The sequence below is a fragment of the Phasianus colchicus genome, chromosome 2 (assembly GCF_987193195.1).
Source record: "Phasianus colchicus chromosome 2, bPhaCol1.hap1.1, whole genome shotgun sequence".
Classification (NCBI taxonomy): Eukaryota; Metazoa; Chordata; class Aves; order Galliformes; family Phasianidae; genus Phasianus; species Phasianus colchicus.
This window is the reverse complement of record NC_143437.1, coordinates 72,211,644-72,231,532: the sequence shown is the minus strand read 5'-3', so window position 1 is coordinate 72,231,532 and position 19,889 is coordinate 72,211,644. Positions and strand designations below refer to the sequence as shown.

At 38.3% G+C, this 19,889-nt stretch overlaps 1 protein-coding gene across 5 annotated transcripts in view; it reads left to right on the top strand.

The window, feature by feature from the left end:
• Positions 1-19,889, top strand: part of KLHL32 (kelch like family member 32) — a 124,820-nt gene that overhangs the window by 58,130 nt on the left and 46,801 nt on the right. The gene's annotated exons all lie outside the window — the stretch shown is intronic.

The window sequence follows — 19,889 nt, the reverse complement described above, 5'->3', positions numbered from 1 at the left end:
TGAGATTTATCTTCCTGATGATTGGTAAACTTTTGTTCCAAGCCTTATTTCAGTAGGAAAGCATTAGTAAAATATCTGGTGGAGCTTAAGTGCTACTATATTGGATCTCAGGAGACTTGAATTCTGTGTAATACGGGTATTAATCTTTGGTAGGTGCTTTGTCCTCCTTATGTTTTGTCCATTTATCCTCAAAACAAGGATGGTCCATTGATTAGTGTCAGCACACAGCAGTTTGATTGCATCTTTCACCGGAGGACTTGCTTTCTTTTTCTGTACTTTCCCAAATGTTAAGCATTTCCCTGTTAGCAATCATGGGTATTGTGAAGTATTCAGATGATTAAACATTCACTACAGAATACTGATGCATGTTCCAGGGCACAGCTTCCTCTCACTTAATGAGCAGGCTATATTACAACAGCACTATTTTATCAGCTTGTCTCATACCCGTAATGCTAATAGTAATATCCACATTAGGTCTATCATTATGAGGCAAAAATCCTGAATCTAGTAAAATCATTTTATGTGATTGGCTTGCATAGGAGATAGCTCATGATGGTTGCAAGAACATAACTTTAATGTGTAGCTGTGAAAAGTATTATTAAAAAAATGGTAATAGTACTCCTGCTAAACTGTTTACTTTTCTTTGTAATCTTTCATTATTCATTTCTGAAATGGATGGGTTTGCTGCAGCAGTTGGGCATGGAAGTACACGTCAGCACTGTGCTTTCTGTATGCCTTTGCCTTTCACCAGCAGAACTTTGAAATCTGTTGAGTGTGCTTGGTAGCACAGTGAGCTGCTGAGTACCACAGGCATGCAGGATCCTGTGCTAGGAGCCTCAGGATGTACTTGAAGGCTTTGTGTATCATGGAGAGCCTGTTTGAGTGTAGCCTCAGGGAAGCCTTAAAATATAAGTTAAGACACTCAGTATTAATTTGTGCATTATAAAATGATTAGGAAATTAAAGTAGCTGGTAAAGGACTGCAATTTTTTTTTTTTTTTTTTCAGTTTTGTTTTCAGAACTGGGGAAAGTTGAAATTTTCTGAGAAAATCAATGTGGAATGTAACGGGATAGGTGGTCATTTAAGAAAAAAAAATATGAGCCACAAAACCACTTGGCCTAACAGTTGTTAAGCAGGCATGGGAAGTGGTTATTATAATGAGAAGGAAGATAATAGACCTGAAACGATAGTCATACTGTATATTTAATTCTCCCCATAACAAAATTATTCATGTCTTTGCTGCTCATATACTCCTTGTCAGAAATTGGACCAAGGAGACCACTGCAGTGAAGAAGTTAGAAAAATAGTAAAGAGTAGGGAAGGTGCTGAATATTGTAGTGCGGGTGAGGTAGGGACATGAGAAGATGGTAAGTTGCCCAGTTTAGGTCATGAAATTAAGTTAGCATAAAGATTTGTGTGAAATAGCCTCTGATAACAGTAGCTCTTCCTTTAGCACTCTCTTAATACTTTTTGATCCTGATATCAGTGGGGTGGAATATTGCTATAGAATTAACAGTGTTTTTAGATGTAGTCATTGATGTGTAAGCCATAATCAAACATTTAGGATCAGACTGCTAATGAACTAAAAAAATAAAGTAAGCAAAACAAAGCATAACAATGAAAAACAGTTAGAAAACAATTGCTGCCAGATTACTCTGTTATTAATAGACCAGTAAAAAATCCTATAGAGATGATTGTCCTTATGTTGTTACTCAGATAACATGAAAGAGTAGTGTGTGCCAGGTAAGGTAACTGGAGCTATACTGATGTGAAAATCAAAAGGAAGCTGGACCCAGTGTCAAGATTTTCTGAAAGGAGGTAAGGAATAAGGAAGGAAGAAACGGTAGGGCGTAAGGTATTGTAGTGAAAATACTAAGTCATGGCTTGAAACAGTGACTGAGCACCTGATGGAAAGGCAGGGCCAACCCAGGGGAGCTCAGGTGTATGCAATGCACTGGACTGACTGGAAGCCTCAGACCTCATCAAGGGTTGGCAGTGGAGGCAAGGGTATATTGCTGGAGATCCCTATCTACCTGAGGCATTCCAGGAGTAAGCAGATTTTTTCCTTTGTTTCTGTGTCCACAGCTGCTGCATTTGAGATTATCCTCACTGTAGCCTGCGACTTTGCTACTCCACAATCATTGCTGATTTTCCTTTGCTTTACAGCATTATAGGTGTAGAATGTATATTGGGAGACAGAGTTAAAGTATTTTTGAATTGGTCTTATTTTAAGATTTTGAATTAGCACAGACATCTGTGGGATGACTGTAGTTCACATCATGTAAGGTTCTAGACTGTATTTTACTCTTTCCACTGTATTTATTTATCAAGTTTACCTGAACAAGTTATACCCGTAGACAGATTTGTGGTCAGAAAGATCAGAGTAATGATTTATCTGCTTTGTTTGCTCTGCAGAGATATAGTCTGTGCAAGTAATCAACCTTGACTTGTCATGTAAGCTTTTTAGAAGAGGTCAACAAAGAGGTGCATAGTGTGACATCTTACAGTATCTAAATTACTTCCATCAAATATCTGCTTGCTCTACAAAGAGTTTAGTAACTTGAAAAATATCTGATGCTTTATTTTAGAACAATCTAAAAGTAAGGTCAGTATAGTTAAAGAATGATTTCTTAAAACGCTTATTCTTTCTGGATTTGGGAACTAGTATATCTTGTCACACATGACTTCCATGCTTTGGTACATTTGCTGGGAAGGGAATAATTCTTGCCTCTTCTTTCTGATGTTTTTTGAATCTTGGGATGCTGCAGATTTCTTTGTGTGCTATAACAGTGACTTTTATTTTTGCTGCTTTCTGTTGTTCAATTACCATGAACTTAGTTTAGCACAAACTTTTACAATAGTTTTCAATAAATTCAGATAATAAGTGGGATCTAGCTGTCATTTATTATTGTTGTGGAATGATCATAGAATCATAGAATTACTCAGGTTGGAAGGGACCTCAAGGATCATCAAGTCCAACCGCAGCCTAACCATAGTACCCTAACTCTAACAACCCTCTGCTAAATCATATCCCCGAGCACCACATCCAAATGGCTCTTAAACACATCCAGGGACGGTGACTCAACATCTCCCTGGGGAGTCTATTCCTATGTTTAACCACCATTTCTGTAAAGAAGTGTTTCCTAATGTCCAACCTAAACTTACCTTGGCACAACTTGTGGCCATTTCCTCTCGTCTTGTCACCTTCACCTGTCACCAGTGAGAAGAGACCTACCCCGCTCTCACTGTAAGCACCTTTCAGGTACTGGAAGAGAGCAATAAGGTCTCCCCTCAGCCGCCTCTTCCCCAGTCTAAACAGCCCCAGCTCCCTCAGCCTCTCCTCATAGGGCTGATTTTCCAAGCCCTTCACTAGCCTCGTGCCCTTCTCTGGACCTGCTCCAGTACCTCCACGTCCTTTTTGTACTGAGGTGGCCCAAACTGAACACAGTACTTGAGGTGAGGCCTCACCAATGCCAAGTACAGGGGCAAGATGACTTCCCTAGTCCTGCTCACCACACCATTCCTGATACAAGCCAGGATGCCAATGGCCTTCTTGGCCACCTGGGCACACTGCTGGCTCATATTCAGCTGACTGTTCATCAGTACACCAAGGTCCCTTTCCATCAGGCAGCTTTCCAGCCACACCTCCCCAAGCCTCTAGGGTTGCCTGGGGTTGTTGTGACCAAAATGCAGGACCCGACACTTGGCCCTATTGAAACTCATGCCATTAACCTTGGCCCATCGATCCAGTCTGTCCAGGTCCCTCTGCAGTGCCCTTCTCCCCTCTGGCAGATCAACACTCCCTCCCAGCTTGGTGTTGTCTGCAAACTTACTGAGGGTGCACTCATCAAGTCCCCTCATCAATGAAGATGTTAAACAGAAGCGGCCCCAGTACTGAGCCTTGGGGGACACCGCTCATGACCGGCCGCCAACTAGATTCAACTCCATTGACCACGACTCTTTGAGCCCGGCCATCCAGCCAGTGCTTCACCCGGTGGAGCCTACACCCATCCAGACCACAGGCAGCCAGCTTCTCCATGAGAATGTTATGGGAGACAGTGTCAAAGGCCTTACTGAAGTCCAGGTAGACCACATCGACAGCCTAACCCTCATCCATTAAGCGGGTCACCTTGTCATAGAATGAAATCAGGTTTGTCAGACAGGATCTAACATTTGTAAACCCACGCTGAGTGGGCCTGATCCCCTGTTTGACCTTTAATTGGTCCATGATGGTTCCCGAGATTATTCATTCCATAACCTTCCTGGGTACCGAGGTGAGACTGATAGGCCTGTAGCTACCAGGATCATCTTTCCGGCCCTTTTTGAAGATGGGCGTCACATTTGCCAGTTTCCAATCCACCAGGACATCCCCAGTTAGCCAGGACTGACGAAAAATGATGGACAGTGGCTTGGCAATCACATCTGCCAACTCCCTCAGCACTCTGGGGTGCAGTCCATCTGGTCCCATGGACTTGTAAGCATCCAGCTTTCACAGCAGGTCCAAAACTATCTTGTCATGGATCATGAAGGGCTTATTCTGTTCCCCATCCCTATCTACCAGCGCAGGGGGCTGTGTTCCCAGAGAGTAACAAGTCTTACTATTAAGGACTGAGGCAAAGAAGGCATTAAGTACCTCAGCCTTATCCCTATCCTTGGTGACGAGGTTGCCCTCGGCATCCAACAAGGGATGGAGATTTTCCCTAGCCTTCCTTTTGCTATTAATGTGTTTATAAAAGCATTTACTGTTTTCCTTTACCTTAGTGGCCAAGCTCAGTTCTAACTGCGCTTTGGCTTTTCTAATTTTCTCCCTGCACAGTTTCACAACATACCTGTAATCCTCATAAGTAGCTTGCCCACTCTTTCAGAGACCATAAACTTTCCTTTTGTTCTTGAGTTCCAGCCAAAGGTCTCTATTCAGCCAGCCCAGCTTCCTTGCCCGTTGGCTCGTCTTCCATGACATGGGGATGGTCAGGTCCTGCACCTTTAAAACAATTTCCTTAAAATATTTCCAGCCTTCCTGGGCTCCCATGCTCTCCAAAACTACCTCCCAAAGGACCCTCTCAACCATGGTCCTAAAGAGGTTGAAGTCCACTCTTTGGAAATCCAAAGTGGCAGTTCTGCTGACTCCCCTCCATGGTTCAACAAGGATAGACAAATCTAGCATTTCATGATCACTTTGCCCCAGACAGCCTCCAACCTTTACATCCCCCACCAGACCTTTTCTGTTAACAAACAGCAGGTCCAGGATATTGCTTCCCCTCATCGGCTCCTTCACCAGCTGTGTCAGGAAGTTATCTCCCACACACTTTAGGAACCTCCGGGACTGTTCCCTGTCAGCTGTGTTATAGTTCCAGCAGATGTCTGGGAAGTTGAAGTCCCCCACCAGAACTAGGAAGAGTGACCTAGAGACTTCACCCAACTGTTTATAAAGCATCTCGTTCACCTCTTCATCCTGGGTGGGTGGCCTCCCACAATAATGTCAGTCTTCTTGGCCTTTGCTTTTACTCTGATCCATATGCTCTCAACCCTATCATCAACATTATTAATTTCCACACATTCATAGTCTTTTTTAACATAGAGAGCTACACCACCGCCTTTCCTACCCAGCCTGTCTCTTTTGAAAAGCCGGTAGCCCTCCATCACTGCACTCCAGCTGTGGGAGTCGTTCCACCACATTTCCGTGATGGCAACTATATTATAACTTTCCGAACAAACAATGGCCTCCAGCTCCTCTTGTTTATTACCTATGCTGCGTGCATTAGTATAAAGACACCTGGGCTTGGTCTCCTTGCAAGTGGCAGTAGCCCTAGTACCCTCATGACCACACTCATGTGTTTCCACAGCCACCAACCTCACACCTGCCCTCATGTTCTTCCTACAAAGGGGTGAGTCATCCTCCTCTTCCACCAAGGCACAAGACCATGGGGTCTTACAAGCACATCCCGCTCCTACAAGCACAGGGACATTACGTTCAGGCTCTGTATTAGTGACCCCAGTTACACCACACCCCCATCGTACCTAGTTTAAAGCCTTCTGAATGAACCTAGCCAACTCCTGTCCTAAGACCCCTGTCGACCGGTGGGAGAAGCCACTCCTATCAGCCGCTGTCCGGCCCAGTCTCATGTAAACAGAGCTGAGGTCAAAAAACCCAAACCCCTGCCGAGCACACCAAGCTCTGAGCCAGGTAGAGTGATGATGATGCAGAGTTTTAACTTGTTAGAAGTGTCTTCACTTTTCTGGAACAGATCAGCCTGTATGGATGCTGTTGCTGTTTGAGCTTTTTGCACTTTTTGTTTTCTATAGATATTCCAGAAATATATAATGTTTTTGGAGTTCAGGGTATTTTTAATCTCTTCTTGATACTTATCTGGTGCTGGTATTTCATAGATAGCAATAAGAATTATATTTGGCTATGAATATGATTTGCTTGTCCCATAGTTGTACCAAGTTTTTGAGGTACCAAAGAAGACTGTACTAATCTAATTAATGTAATGTAATATGTCAAATATGATTTGCAGTGCACAGTGACAGATGTATTTTGAGCCAACACTGACTTTTCACTGATCTCTTTAAGGAATTTCCTCATAGTTTACTCAGGAAAAAAACAAACAAACAAACAACAACAACAACAAAAATCATGAATTTAAGATATGTTCTCTTTCCTGTAGACCAGTCAGCTGAAAACATTTCATTTAACTTGTTAATAAAGCTCAAAAAGATTTCTGTAACAAATGGCTCAAATAATGAATATGATATTATTACAAAGTGTTTTAGATGAAAGGGAAGACAGAAGGAGGGGAACAGTCTTACCCCATGCCCCCGGTTAGGTAGTACTCATATCATATTTATGACAGAATGACACTATGGAGGCTTCTGACAGTGTCCCTTGTCCTTTAAGTGTGCTTTATCATTTATGGACTTCACACTATCAGATGCTCTGTAGCATCTCCTGTTGGTTGTTGTTTTTGTTTTTGTTTTTTTCCCATTGAAAAATGTTTCACTAATTTTGGATTGATAATTCACTTTTTAAAATAATTCTAATTCAAATTTTCTGTGTTGCAAACCAAAGAAGTGCCTAGGCATTCCTTAGCGTAGGTCATAATTCCAGACTTAAGCTGTGCAGTCTTTCACTCTAGCAGTGTCATATCTTCAACTGTCTTTGTTCCTCAGCTTCTGCTGTTTGGGGGTTTTTGTTTTTAGCTTGTTTTGTAGAGAGAGACTTTTTGAAGTATGCTGCTATATTTCAGTTGAAATACATACATATTCATGAATCTCTCCTATCATGATGTCTGCATAATTCTCAGGTACTTTAAACAGTGAAGCAAGGCTTGAGATCTCACACATCCATTTCAACCTAAACAAACGGTAAGGTAGCTTGATTGCTCTTAGCTGTATTGCTGCTATGTAGGTGTGGGAAACTAAGCTGAAGACATGAGCTCTGTATATATCTTGATTTATGCTTAAATCCATGGGTCAAGCATGCATCATTTACTTGCGTAGTATACATCCAGCTCTGTAAGACTCTCATTCTTCTTCCAGCTCAAATCAATTGCCAGTTTTGACTTTTTCCAAGAAGCCTAAGGTAGAAAGCTGCAACCAGCAGGTAGTTGTTTATTGAAATATAATGGGAGTGTATTATCTGTGTTTCCTTTTAAACGTTTAAGGCTTTGAAGTTTGGGGGGGGTTCATATCTGTCCTACTATAATATTGAAGAATAGAAGAGAAAGCTAGTGGGAGGCTTTGGAGGTGTAGATGGAAATCTGAGAAAGGACTTCTAAGAGCTGCAGAGTGTTGGTAGTAGGTAGTGTGTTTGTGATTACCTATTTCGTACTTTAAAGATTTTAATGTTCTTCTGAAGGGTGCTTGGTATCTTTTTTCTTATTCAGCAGAATATATGTTATGAAAGATTTATTCAGAACATATAAATGTTTGTTTCAGAAATGTGCCTGAGTTTTATAGCATATTGTAGATGTAAGAAGATTCATCTTCCTCAGCTGTTTACATATTCAGTAGCAGAGAACAACAGACTGCACATTATTTCAACAGTCTTATTTTATAATTTCAGGAGTCTTAGTAAGGAAGGAATGCTATTGAGGATATTAGTTTTCTCATGGAATTTCCTCCTACTAAATAACATTGACTCAGTCTTATATGGATATAGCTTTAGTAAATGGTTTTTAAACCAGAGGCTTATTTTCACTGATATTTAGAGACTTGGGATGTATGGATTTCCAGATCTGAAATTTTAAATTTAAATGATTTTTTTTTATTTTCTGAAGACCAAGTCTTTATTGTCTTCACTGGAGTTCTGTATACTCCCTGAATTCATTCAAAATAATAGGGTGATAGGTGTGGAAGAAGGTACAGAACTGTCTAAACCAATGCACTAGTTTTAATCTGAGGAGCAGGATGTGGTATGATTGATCATGGATAGTTAAACATACCAGGCTACCTCTTAGAAACTTCATTACAGTAGATGGGACTCTGGCACAGCAACTTTCCAGCTACTGCTAATGTCAGTCTTAAGATCTATAAAGAGGGGTAATTTAAACTGAATATAACACTTTAAATGATTGAATAAAGTAAGTGAGGGGAAAAAAAAAGTACTGTACAACAGCAGGTAATTGGAATTTTCTCCATGCGGTGTGTTTTGGATTCTTGTACACAAAAGTAGACAGTGAGCTGTATCAGGTCTGGAATGCATAAATTAGATCAATTTAATGAGTTCACAGATGATAAAATAAGACTTCCTGGAATCATTTTTGGCAATAATGGAAGGAGGTAAATTGTCTTGGATTAGGGATGTTTGATTTTTAACTTCTGCTTTAATGGTACATCTAGGCTTATAAAACAAATTTGTCTTCCTTTTGCATGCACATCTAATGATCCGGATCTTTTCTTCAAGTAATTTTAAACTATTTTTGATGTGTTTACATATTGAATTGTGTTTATTACTGTTTTTAAAAGGAGTAAGCTTACAAGTGAATCTGCAAGGACTGTGTTTGATTTAGCTTTGTGGTGGGATCCAAAGCTTCATAAGCAATTTACTTCTTTTAAACCCAAATTCTTCATTTAGAGCTGCGCCAGCAACACAATCCCAACTTTCAATAAGATACAGTCCTTCGGAGATGAGTCAATTCTTACACCAGATATTGAGAGCATCACCTTTGTACTGCTAAAAGCCCCAGCTCAGTTCTGATCTTAGGGTTTTTTTTGTTTTGTTTTTTAATATATACAGCAAATTAAACTGCTGGGGGAAAAAAAATCCGAAGATCATCTAGCATCTAAGGCTTGTGGTTATTTTTGTGGCTTTAAAAAAAAAAGATACTGTTTTTTTTTTTTTTTTTTTTTTTAATCTCTATACACACACAGAATTATAGTGGTGTTTTATATACAGTCAACACCATCATATTTGAGTATGGTCTTGCCAAACCAAGTATACAAAATAAACAGAAATGTTTGTAAATAATATAAAATAAACAGAAATGTCCTCATGTTTTGTTGGTTTTCTGTGTTACGTGACCTATTCTTGCTGTGCTGGCCTGCTTCCTGAAGGTGCATGTTTTGTCAGTTGTAGTCACTTGAGCTGTTGACAGTCATTAGGAAAGTTCTTGCACAGAGCTCAGAAATAACTTGTGGAATTTAGCTCCTTTCTCTCTTACTTAGTCTACATTATTATAGAGATATGTGTTTACTATGTGAAATGTGAGTGCCCCACTGTGAATTCAGTACAAAAAAGACAGGGATCTCTTGGAAAGAGTCCAGCGGAGAGCCACAAAGATGGTGAAGGGCCTGGAGCATCTCCCCTATGAAGAAAGGCTAAGTGATCTGGGTCTGTTTAGCCTTGAGAAGAGAAGACTGAGAGGGGACCTGATCCAGGTCTATAAATATCTAAGGTGTGGGGGGCAAAGTGGCGAGGCCAGACTCTTTTCAGCAGTGTGTGGGGACAGGACAAGGGGAAATGGCCAGAAGCTGGAACATAGGAAGTTCCGCACCAATGTGCGCAAGAACTTCTTTACGGTGAGGGTGACGGAGCACTGGAACAGGCTGCCCAGGGAGGTTGTGGAGTCTCCTTCTCTGGAGATATTCAAGACCCGCCTGGACGCCTACCTGTGCGACCTGGTGTAGGGAACCTGCTTTGGCAGGGGGGTTGGACTCGATGATCTCTGGAGGTCCCTTCCAACCCCTACGATTCTGTGATTCTGTAATTCCAACTTAGAATGGGACTCAGGAAATAAAGTGGTTTTTTCCTCCTTTTTTCAGTTGGCTTCAGTGAGGAAAGTAAAAATGGTATACCCAATCCATTTGAATCCCTTTCTTTCCATGGTCCACATGCTGCTGATTAGCTGTAATGCTACAGGGGATGTTGTACTCATGGAGAGCTGTTAGGAGAACATGGTGCCAGTGTGGTCAGCAGCCCTTCAGCTTTGTGTGTATGTTCTGCTTTTCCTAGTGGAGTACTGGTTGACAAAGCTGAACAGCAGTTGCTAATGGATGTGTGAAAAATGGTGCTGGGGTTTCTAGGTTAACTGTTGCTGTAAGATTAAAAATCCGTTTGTCTGTAGTGGGCTGCATCAGCTCACAGGAGAGCTGACAAGTTGGGAGGAGGCAGGTACTGCTCCTTCTTTTCTAAGAAAATGTCTGCCAGGATGGCAGAACAGCTTTGATTTGTGTTTTAAATGGTACCAAAGAATCTCAATTGCTTTGCTGTTTCCCTTGTTGCCATTCTCACATCATTTCCTGGCCTATGTGGCCTACTCTGTGTGACCTGTCTGTCCCCCACCCCTGAAAAGCCCCCACTCTGCGAGTGTGCTGCTGGTTTTAGAGAGCTGAGAAGAGAGGCTGATGAATTCCAGAATGTTTAATGTATGGAGTTCTTTGGTTTTATTACCATCTGATCAATACCAATGTTTTATGTCTTCCCTCTCTCCCCACTGTCTCTTGCTTTTAGTTTTCCATACCAACCGGAGCAGTTGAGATGCACAAACCAGAAAATTGCATGGCTTGTGCCAGGGTAGTGCAGCTCCCCTTATCTGCTGGTGCTATCGGCAGCATGCACAGTTATCAATCCGGCAGGAAAATGTGTTTGATTGCGAGAGGTGACACCAAAAGGTCGAATTGCTGCACTCAGCTGGCAGAGGGTCCTAGCAGCCCGCCTGGGCACCAGGTGGCACTGTGAGTCCACAGCAGCGCCTGCGGAGCTGCGAGTGCAGAAATCGGGAAAAATGAAAAGAAAAATCATTTATTTTTACTCCGTATTAGTCTTCTGACCTAATCAGTAAAAAAGTCATTATTCACACAACACTGGGCAATATGCATTGTAATTTTTAACAAATAATAAGAAACTGTTAATGTTTTCACAGGAAATACAGTTCTGTCTTGTGCAGCAATGGTCATTTATCACTGCACTTTGTGAAATCACTCATTTGTTCTAATTTGAATGTAAATGACTCTAAGGTTTTACAAATAAGGTGACAGACTCACATAAATGTAATTGCAGGGTTCATCTCTCTCTTTTTATATATCACTCATTAAGTTATGAATTAAATACATCGTATTAAACCAGGGGCACGTCCAATGATGATATTGTAATGGCAAATTACTCTATGCTATTAGAGGTGTATTTTTTATTCATGGACATTAATTTGTCATTAAGCGGCATTAGTTTAGCACTTTTATGTGGAAGACGTGACCTGAAAGAGGAGACTTACACTTCTAACGTGGAAGAACGGGCATACAGGCACCACACAGACAGAGCCTTTTTACCTCCTGTAAAGAAGTAGAGGGATGTTTTAAGTTTGCTGTGATCTAAAACAATTTGAGTAGTGTTAAGTCATTTTAGCAAAGGTATTTCTGAACTATGATGGTGCTTTGATTACAAAGTATTTACCAATATGGGAGAAGCCAGAATGCTAAGTATGAAGTGGTGACTATAAATCATTTGTAACCTATGAACCCAAAGGGAGCACTGGGCCTGAAGTGAGTTACAATCTGATTTTATCTCAGAAGTAGTGCTGTGGTAGATAGGTGATTGTCCAACCTTCCTTTCTCTGTATAGGCTTAGCTAAATTTTTTTTTTTCTTTCTTAGCTATGAAATAAATCTTTTACTTTCTCTGTACATTTTGTTTTTAAATGCTCTGTTATTATTCTCAAGGGGAACAATTTCAAGTTAAAGTGTTACACAGGTGGTAAACCTTTCTCAAGAAAAGGAATGAGGAAATGTGTTATTTAATAGAATTTGAGAAGCAGCCTGACATTTGAAGTATTAAACTGAGGAAAATAGTGGATGCCTCAGTCCTCTCCATCTTTAAAAGATATTAAAAAAAGCAATGCACAATTTATTTTCATTTATATTTCATTTCAACCATCCCTTGTTAAAAGTCTGAACTTTATAACAATCTCTATAGCTGATTCTTACCTTCCTATTTCAATTTATGTTTTTCTGATGGTTTAATCATTGCTGTTAGATCCATCTGTCTTAACTACTCACAGCATCCCTAGCTACTGTATTGTGCTAGTTAAGAACAATTTGAAAGGAAATGCCCAGATTCAAAGCCCAAGGTATACAGAAATATTTTCAGGAACAGAGGTACCCCAAGTAAACAGGTACATTTAACTACTTAGAAGCTTAGTAAGAGATAATTACTCTTCACAAAAATATTTCACTTCATAGGTGAGCAAAAAAAGTGAAGAAGTTCTATGTAAAGCTGTTGATATTTTCCAGTAGATCTGTTAGCAGTGGTAAATGAGACAACCTTTCAACACAGTCCATCACATGTAGTCTTTTAGCACAGTTGCATAGTACAAGTTTCTGGGGAACCAATACCTTGCTTCAGAGTTACAGTCTAGACTAATTCTGTTCAAATCAAAAATTCAATTTCCATCTAGTGTGGTAATGAACAGGTCTCGCACCCAAAATGAATATAAATGTATATATGCTGTCTTATGGGGTCCTCAGCCAGTATGTAATGAGAGCTCTAATTGTCCTTATTCAACTCACTAATTCTTAAAAATTAAAGAATGAAAACTAAAGATTAGTGGTATTAAAAACTTCATTAGACATATGTGTGTCATTCCAAACTGAAAAATGTTTGTAACTTCATTCACTTGTGTCCCTGTATAATCTATTCTAGACATCTGTTTATTAATTTGGAGGAATTGCTGCTAAATTTCCCATCTGTTTCACCAGTCTTTCAGAACTTGGGATTTGTACCACAGTATGTGTTGGGCTGCTGAGGTGGCATTGGATCTTGAATTACTTAAACTAGGACTTGTAATTGCAGTTTATGGGGAATTGAGCTGGTATCACACAGAACTGTCCCCTCCTGTAATTTTTATAGGAACAGTTGTGTCCTCTGCATTATAAAGCTAGTAGTATGTTGCTGATCTTCCCTTTGTATGTACCTTGACCTTTGTTGTGAAATTTTTCAGAGCTACTCAAAGGAGAATCTAAATTATGGTTCAGAGTTCTCTCCTTGTATACCATAAGCTGTTCCACTTATAAATTCAAGGACTTTTGTACATATACACTGTACAAGCACACCTGTTTATCATGGAAAAAGTGTTGTAGTACACATAGACAGGTCCAGCCTCCAAAACGCATCAGATAGGAATTTTCATTGACTTGAAATGGCATGTTGTAAAATGGCGAAAATGAGGGGAATACGCCCAGTCTCATAGTCTTCAAAATTAGTGTTTAAATGTGCTATTTTGTTTTTTGCCTGCTCCACAATTTTTTTACTCATATTTACATCATTACTATCTTCCTGGGGAGTTGAAGTATGCAGGGAGTATATGTATATAATGGTGATACCAAGGACCCCCAGAGACTGATATTGAATGTTTACTATAACTAAGTACTTGAAAGTTAGTGTTGTGAACCTTAACCTGCATATGTATGTATTATGCAACATTGGTGAAAAGTCCTACTCAAGATCTGGACTCATTTAGCCCTGGACCAAAATCTGAATAGTGAGATGGTACTTCTTGGAAAGGAATAAAGCAAGCAGACAAAATAATCATAATTTGGGGTGAAAGTCCAGAGCAAAACCAATCAAAAACCCAACGTCTTTGTAGTCATCTCTAAACATCTGTTTTTCTGCTTCTAGAGATGGTTGAAATCTCTGAACTTTTGATATTTTAGCAGTGTTTCTTATTAAAATTTCAGTTTTAAAAGGATTAATTTTTAATTAACATTCACATTATAATCATGGATCAAAAAAGCATTTTTCATGGAGTTCTAGTTCATTTTTAATAACTGTTATTTTTAGCTTAGTTACTCCGTTTTTTTTTTTTTTGTTTTGTTTTTCTGCAGCTACTGTATGTCCCTCTCCTAAATGTCCTTCCAGTTTTCTAGTAAAGGGTACCCATGACTTCACTTCCTTCTTGTAGTTTTTTGGGGAGGTCTAGAAGAGGACATGGCATATACTTCTGAATTTTGAGGTATTGTAGAGTGAATAATTGGAGTTTGGCTCTACAGCAATCTATTCTGCTTATAAAGTTGTTGGCGTCAAAGTGATATCTTTATGCCAATGATAATTTTGCCAAGTATTTCTTTGTCCCATGTATATAAAGCAGTGGTTAAATATTTTCTGTATTTCTGTGCAAAAAAATTCGTCAGGAGTAAAGCATAGGATTCTAACATTCTCTTTTTGGGTAATTCTTGGTAAGAACAGCTAGGAACTAAATAAAGAAAAATCATTTTGATTTTTGAGCACTCACACTTTTTTGATGCTTAGCACTTCCAACAGAGTGAACATTCACATTTTTGTTTTTGGTACAACTTGTGACATTTTTGACACTGGTGAGGGTTAGATATGGGAACTGCTGAACTGGGCATTGCGTCAGGGCTCATTTTCTATGTATGAGCTTTGGTCATCTAAAGTTTTCTGATTTTGGAGAGCAAGAATTATAATTTCTGACCAAGGAAGTAATAGGTGAGTCCCTGATCAATAGTGTTTAAAATATAAACAGAAATCCTTTGATCCTATTGAATTATGATGAACTCTTATTTTATTTTTTTATTCCGTTTTGCTTCCATTTTTTTTTTTTTTCAGTTTTTCAGTTTTCTTCTCAGATGTGGACTACTACCTACTAATCCTCTCTATACTGTTTTCCTCCTGATATCAGTTCTTATTATCATGTAATAAACATACTGATTGGTACAGCTGCCAGTCATGGGAAAAAGAGATGTTATTTTCACTGCAAAATTTAAGGACAGTGTTGTAGAGAGGCTTTATTTTACTGAGACAAAATATGTTGCAGACATTTTTTTCTGAACTGCAGAATGTCATAAAATTGTTTTATGGTTAGGGGCAGCACAAGAATTCTGTAGCAACTAAAATGTTGGAGTAGGTTCTAGGTTCTACTTTTTGTACCTTTTATGTCATAGAAAATTTCTTAAATCATTTTTCTGCTTCCCTTTTTTCTCTATAAGATGAAAATTTGTTTTGATTTATTGTTGTGAGCACAAAATTGTTTGGTTATTTTTGAGTGGTCAGATATCACAGGAACACAGAGCTACCTGTACAAGTAATAGTATTCCAGATGAAATTTTTCATTCACATCCTTATGATCAGATTATAAATTCATGAGTACTCTTGTACTTTCCTGCAGCTGCAACAAGTACGTTAAGATGCACAGCTGCAAAATGTTTGAAATCACATGAAAGCAGTGCAAGTGGTACTGTACTTCCTAGCACAATGATCAGGGTAATTTTGATCCTATATCCTCAAGCCAGAAGCTTGTATTTGCTGAAGATCTTGTCAGAACTGTCTAGCTTTTATGTATTGTCTTCATTTCATAAACACCTTTGCACAAGATCAAATCCTCCAGGAGTCTTTCTTTAAAAAAAAAAAAAAAAAAAAAGCCTAAGTTGAGCATCTTAAAACTTACAAGGTTGGTTTTCCAGCCAATAATATTTTCATATCCTTCAAGTATAGATTTCAGAACTGGGAACAACATTTGAGCAGTAACATTAAAATTGCTTTGTGAGGCAGCAAGTGTTTCTTGCTTTTATTGGACAGTACTGAGTGTATGTTTTACGACATGAATGTTTTCTTTGCTGCAGCACATTGCTGGGAACTCATGTTGTGATTTTGACAGTTTTTTAGTTTTCTCTTGATGGCCTATAAGTATGGTTCCAAATAGAGCTCATTGTATTTCTGTATCAGCTATGTTACTGCTTCTAAGAAATGGTTTTGGTTTGTTTGTGTTTTTAAAGTGATAATTTTGCCAGGAAATCAAGGCAATATTTGTATTCTATCATTCTCATAATTTGTGACCCCTCTGCTTTTGTGGAGCATTCTCCAAATTCTACTAGCAAAATTTACCACTGTCTAATTCAATTAAATTTTTAATGGTGTTGAACCAAGTCTCAATTCTTTGAGGATTTCACTGAGAAGAGTTACACTGCTTGATAACTTAGTTTGAGGTTGACATTAAACAAATCTTTCATCCAAGATACATGCTACTAGATTCATGTAATACAATGAAAAATTGAAAATCTTACCTGGATATCCAGGAGAACTTTGTACTCCATTGGTGCTATTCATACAGTGATCTCTGGTTGTTCTAGAAAGATAACAGAAACTGTTCTCCAATATTTACCTGGTAGGTCTTACTATTTTTTATTTTGTATTTTTTTTGCCTGTATTTGCAAATAGATTCCTAAACTAATTCCATCCATCATGTGACCATAGGTTGACTAATGTGCATATAATTTCTCTATTTTTTCCAAACTTTTTTTTCAGTGTTTATGCAGGATTAGAGGTCCCTTTAAAATTCTTTATTTTGTTCCATGGTGGTGGTATCAAATCATCTAATTTCTGTTCATATCTGGCTTACAGTTATGATATAAATACAGATATAAAATAATTACAGTTACAGATATAAAATAGTGCTGAAACAGCAGCAGCGTGTATAGCGTAGATTTTTGCAAGCACAAATTTGAAAATGATCTGCCTCTTCTGTGTTGCTTTATACAACCTCGTCATCAAATTTTAGAAATGACTGAGTTTTTGTCATAAATTCGTTGTGTACTTCACCTTTTTCCATGCTTACATTATCATTTTTGGTTCTGTTTTATTGATGCTTCTGCATCTTCATATGACCCACTAGCAATCGGATCATTTAGTGACCACACACAAACCTTTGTCAGCAATATTTGAACTCTCATGAAATATTCTGAAGTCCAACTTTCATAATTCTTGTAACTTTACCCTGTTTAATTTTTAGCAACATTTTTTGTGTACTTGGGGAAAGCAAATTCTTTTAAGATTTGCAAAAGAGAAGGTCTCCTATTGATACTCCTTTCATACAAGCTAGTAGACAGCAGTGGTGATGTGATTCTTATGTTGAATTTAGGAACTGCTAATTTTGTATTTGTGTTTATCAAAACAATACTTAGTGTTGGGTTATCCAGCACTGGATTCAGTCTTGCTGTTGTTAAGAGTATCATACAGAGCCTTAAAATTCTGATAAAGTTGTGATGCTTTGTGAGTTGTTTAGCAAATACTTCTGAGATTGCTTTTATCTGTGCTAATTAACCAGTCATTCCATGTTTCAGACAGTTTGTTTCATTCTCTGGTGAGATTAGATGCCTACCTCGTTCCTGGTTCTTTGTCATTACATGTGCTTATTAGCTTTGTAATCCTTAAGCATTTGGTGATAGGCTACTGTCTGGGATTTTGAAGCAGATACAGATTTTTAACTGAAATGGTCCCTTGCTGGGTTTATTATAGAGCAAACATGAAATGTTCAAGAAATATCATAAACGACTCTGAAACAGAATTGTTTGAATTATATAATATAGTTCTTCCACATGAATACCTCACTTGCTCTTGTTTACATCTAGAATGTTAACATTAACATATGATAATTACTGATAAATATGAATAATAGAATATGCTGCTTTTATGTCTCCTGTCTCTTACTGCAGCATTATGAATGTTGACTTCCTTTTTTTTTAGTCACCGAATGCCCTGATAGTAACAATCTTCATCATTATTTCTTTGCACTGGAATAGGAGGAGGTTTTAGCTGTGTCGTTCAAGTAAGTCAGTGGTGAGGAAATCCAGCCATTGATTTTTCCAGATGTGGAGGAAGTCTGTGGAAGTTTTTCGGTCACAGCAACTGTTTCCATTCTGAACGTTTTTAATGTGGGAAAAAAACAATGTATTTTCCTGTCAGTCTCATTCTTAATAATGCGCAGTAAACTTTTTGGGATGCTTTCATAAAGAGATTCATTTTGAGGTTGGAAACCTTCAACTTTAGAGCATAACGTTTTGGCAAAACAGTATATTATTTGGAAAAAAAATGGCCTTAGAAAAGGGAGCTATCAGGCACCTCAATACTTATATGAACAGATCTAACACTAGTGCTGATTTTTTTTTCCTCATTGATAACAGATATGGCGATAAACAGTAAAATTGCATTTTAACATACGGTGTATTAGCATTTTTTTTACTAGCATTTTCACTATATTTTCATACTTAATGTTGATTTGAAGCTTATTTTATGTTTCAGAATTTTAAGGGGATTTCCTTGCCTACTTTTGTTAAGGGTTAAGAAAATTTTTGAAATTATTTTTCCTCTATTAAGTAACTGGTATGTACCAGGACAATTATGAGATTCTTTACTCCTATATAGAATGAAATGAAAGTGAAAGCAATTGAAAAATCATTTTTTGAGCATCATTAGTAGAACGTGCTGCATTTCAGTGGCTCATATTCAATTCCCATTTGTAACATGTCCTATATTTCTGTCTTGCCTGACAGAAAGAAGGGCTGTTACTTTTTCTCACTTGAGGAACAAGTTTACAGAGAATTTTCATGTTTTAAATCACAGGATGACTCTGAGCTACTGATGTGACACCATCAACAAAAAGGCAGTTTGAACCTAGGATGCGGGATAATTTATGAAGCCAAGGAAGTATTAATGCTAGCGCACGATGTGATGCCACTGCTTGATGCTGAAACATCATGGGAAGTACTGTGAAGGGTTTGCCCATGCAGCAGAATAAATGAAGTCAGACTGTGAGAAAAGTGTAGAAAGGGGCAGCTAGGATGATCAGTAAAGTCTGTTGTACATGAGATTAAAAAAGTCTGACCTTTTCAGCCTAGCAAATGAAGGCTGAGAAAGAATATGGTTGGCCAAGGGAATAAATACCTGGACAAAGAGAGAGCTGTTAAAATTATCTCTTAGTTTGATACAGAAACAAATGTGTATAAACTGAGTAAATTAAGCTGAAAATGAGAAGACAGAAGGCTCAGCTGATTTTGGGACTGGTAATGGTACTTGGAAGCAAGAATGGAGTTAATTTTAAGCTGGATTTTTCTTAATTTGTCAATAATATGATTCAGTCAGCTTGTCCAGTATAGTAGGGATACTGGTTGCCACTTCTGTATTCTCTTGAAAGTTACTAAATTCTCTAAGAGAACTGAAAACAATGGTATTGCAACATTCTTTTTTTTTTCTTTCTCCATCTTTTTGATGGTAAACATATTTTGTAACTGCTACTGCTGTGAACTTTAGGTCCCTGAAGAACAAAACTTGTTTGTTCTGGTTTTGATAATATTAGCAACAAAAAAGGCAGAAGAGAACATTAGCATACAAGATTGCTGTCAGTTGATGAATTAGCCAAGTACTTTTCAGCCTTATCTTTCGTTATAGTGAAATTCTTCTCTCTGAAGAGTTAGCAAAAATACAAAGTAATGGAACACTTTTGAGGATAATGTATTAATATCCTGTGACTTCTGACAGAATAAAGAATGCATGATTATGCTGTTCCTCATAACATTTGTAGAGGTCATGTTCCCAAAATTGGCAAAAACTATAAATGTTGATAAATCTGCAGAAATTTTGGCTTTGGCTCTTTACATTTTCTGAAA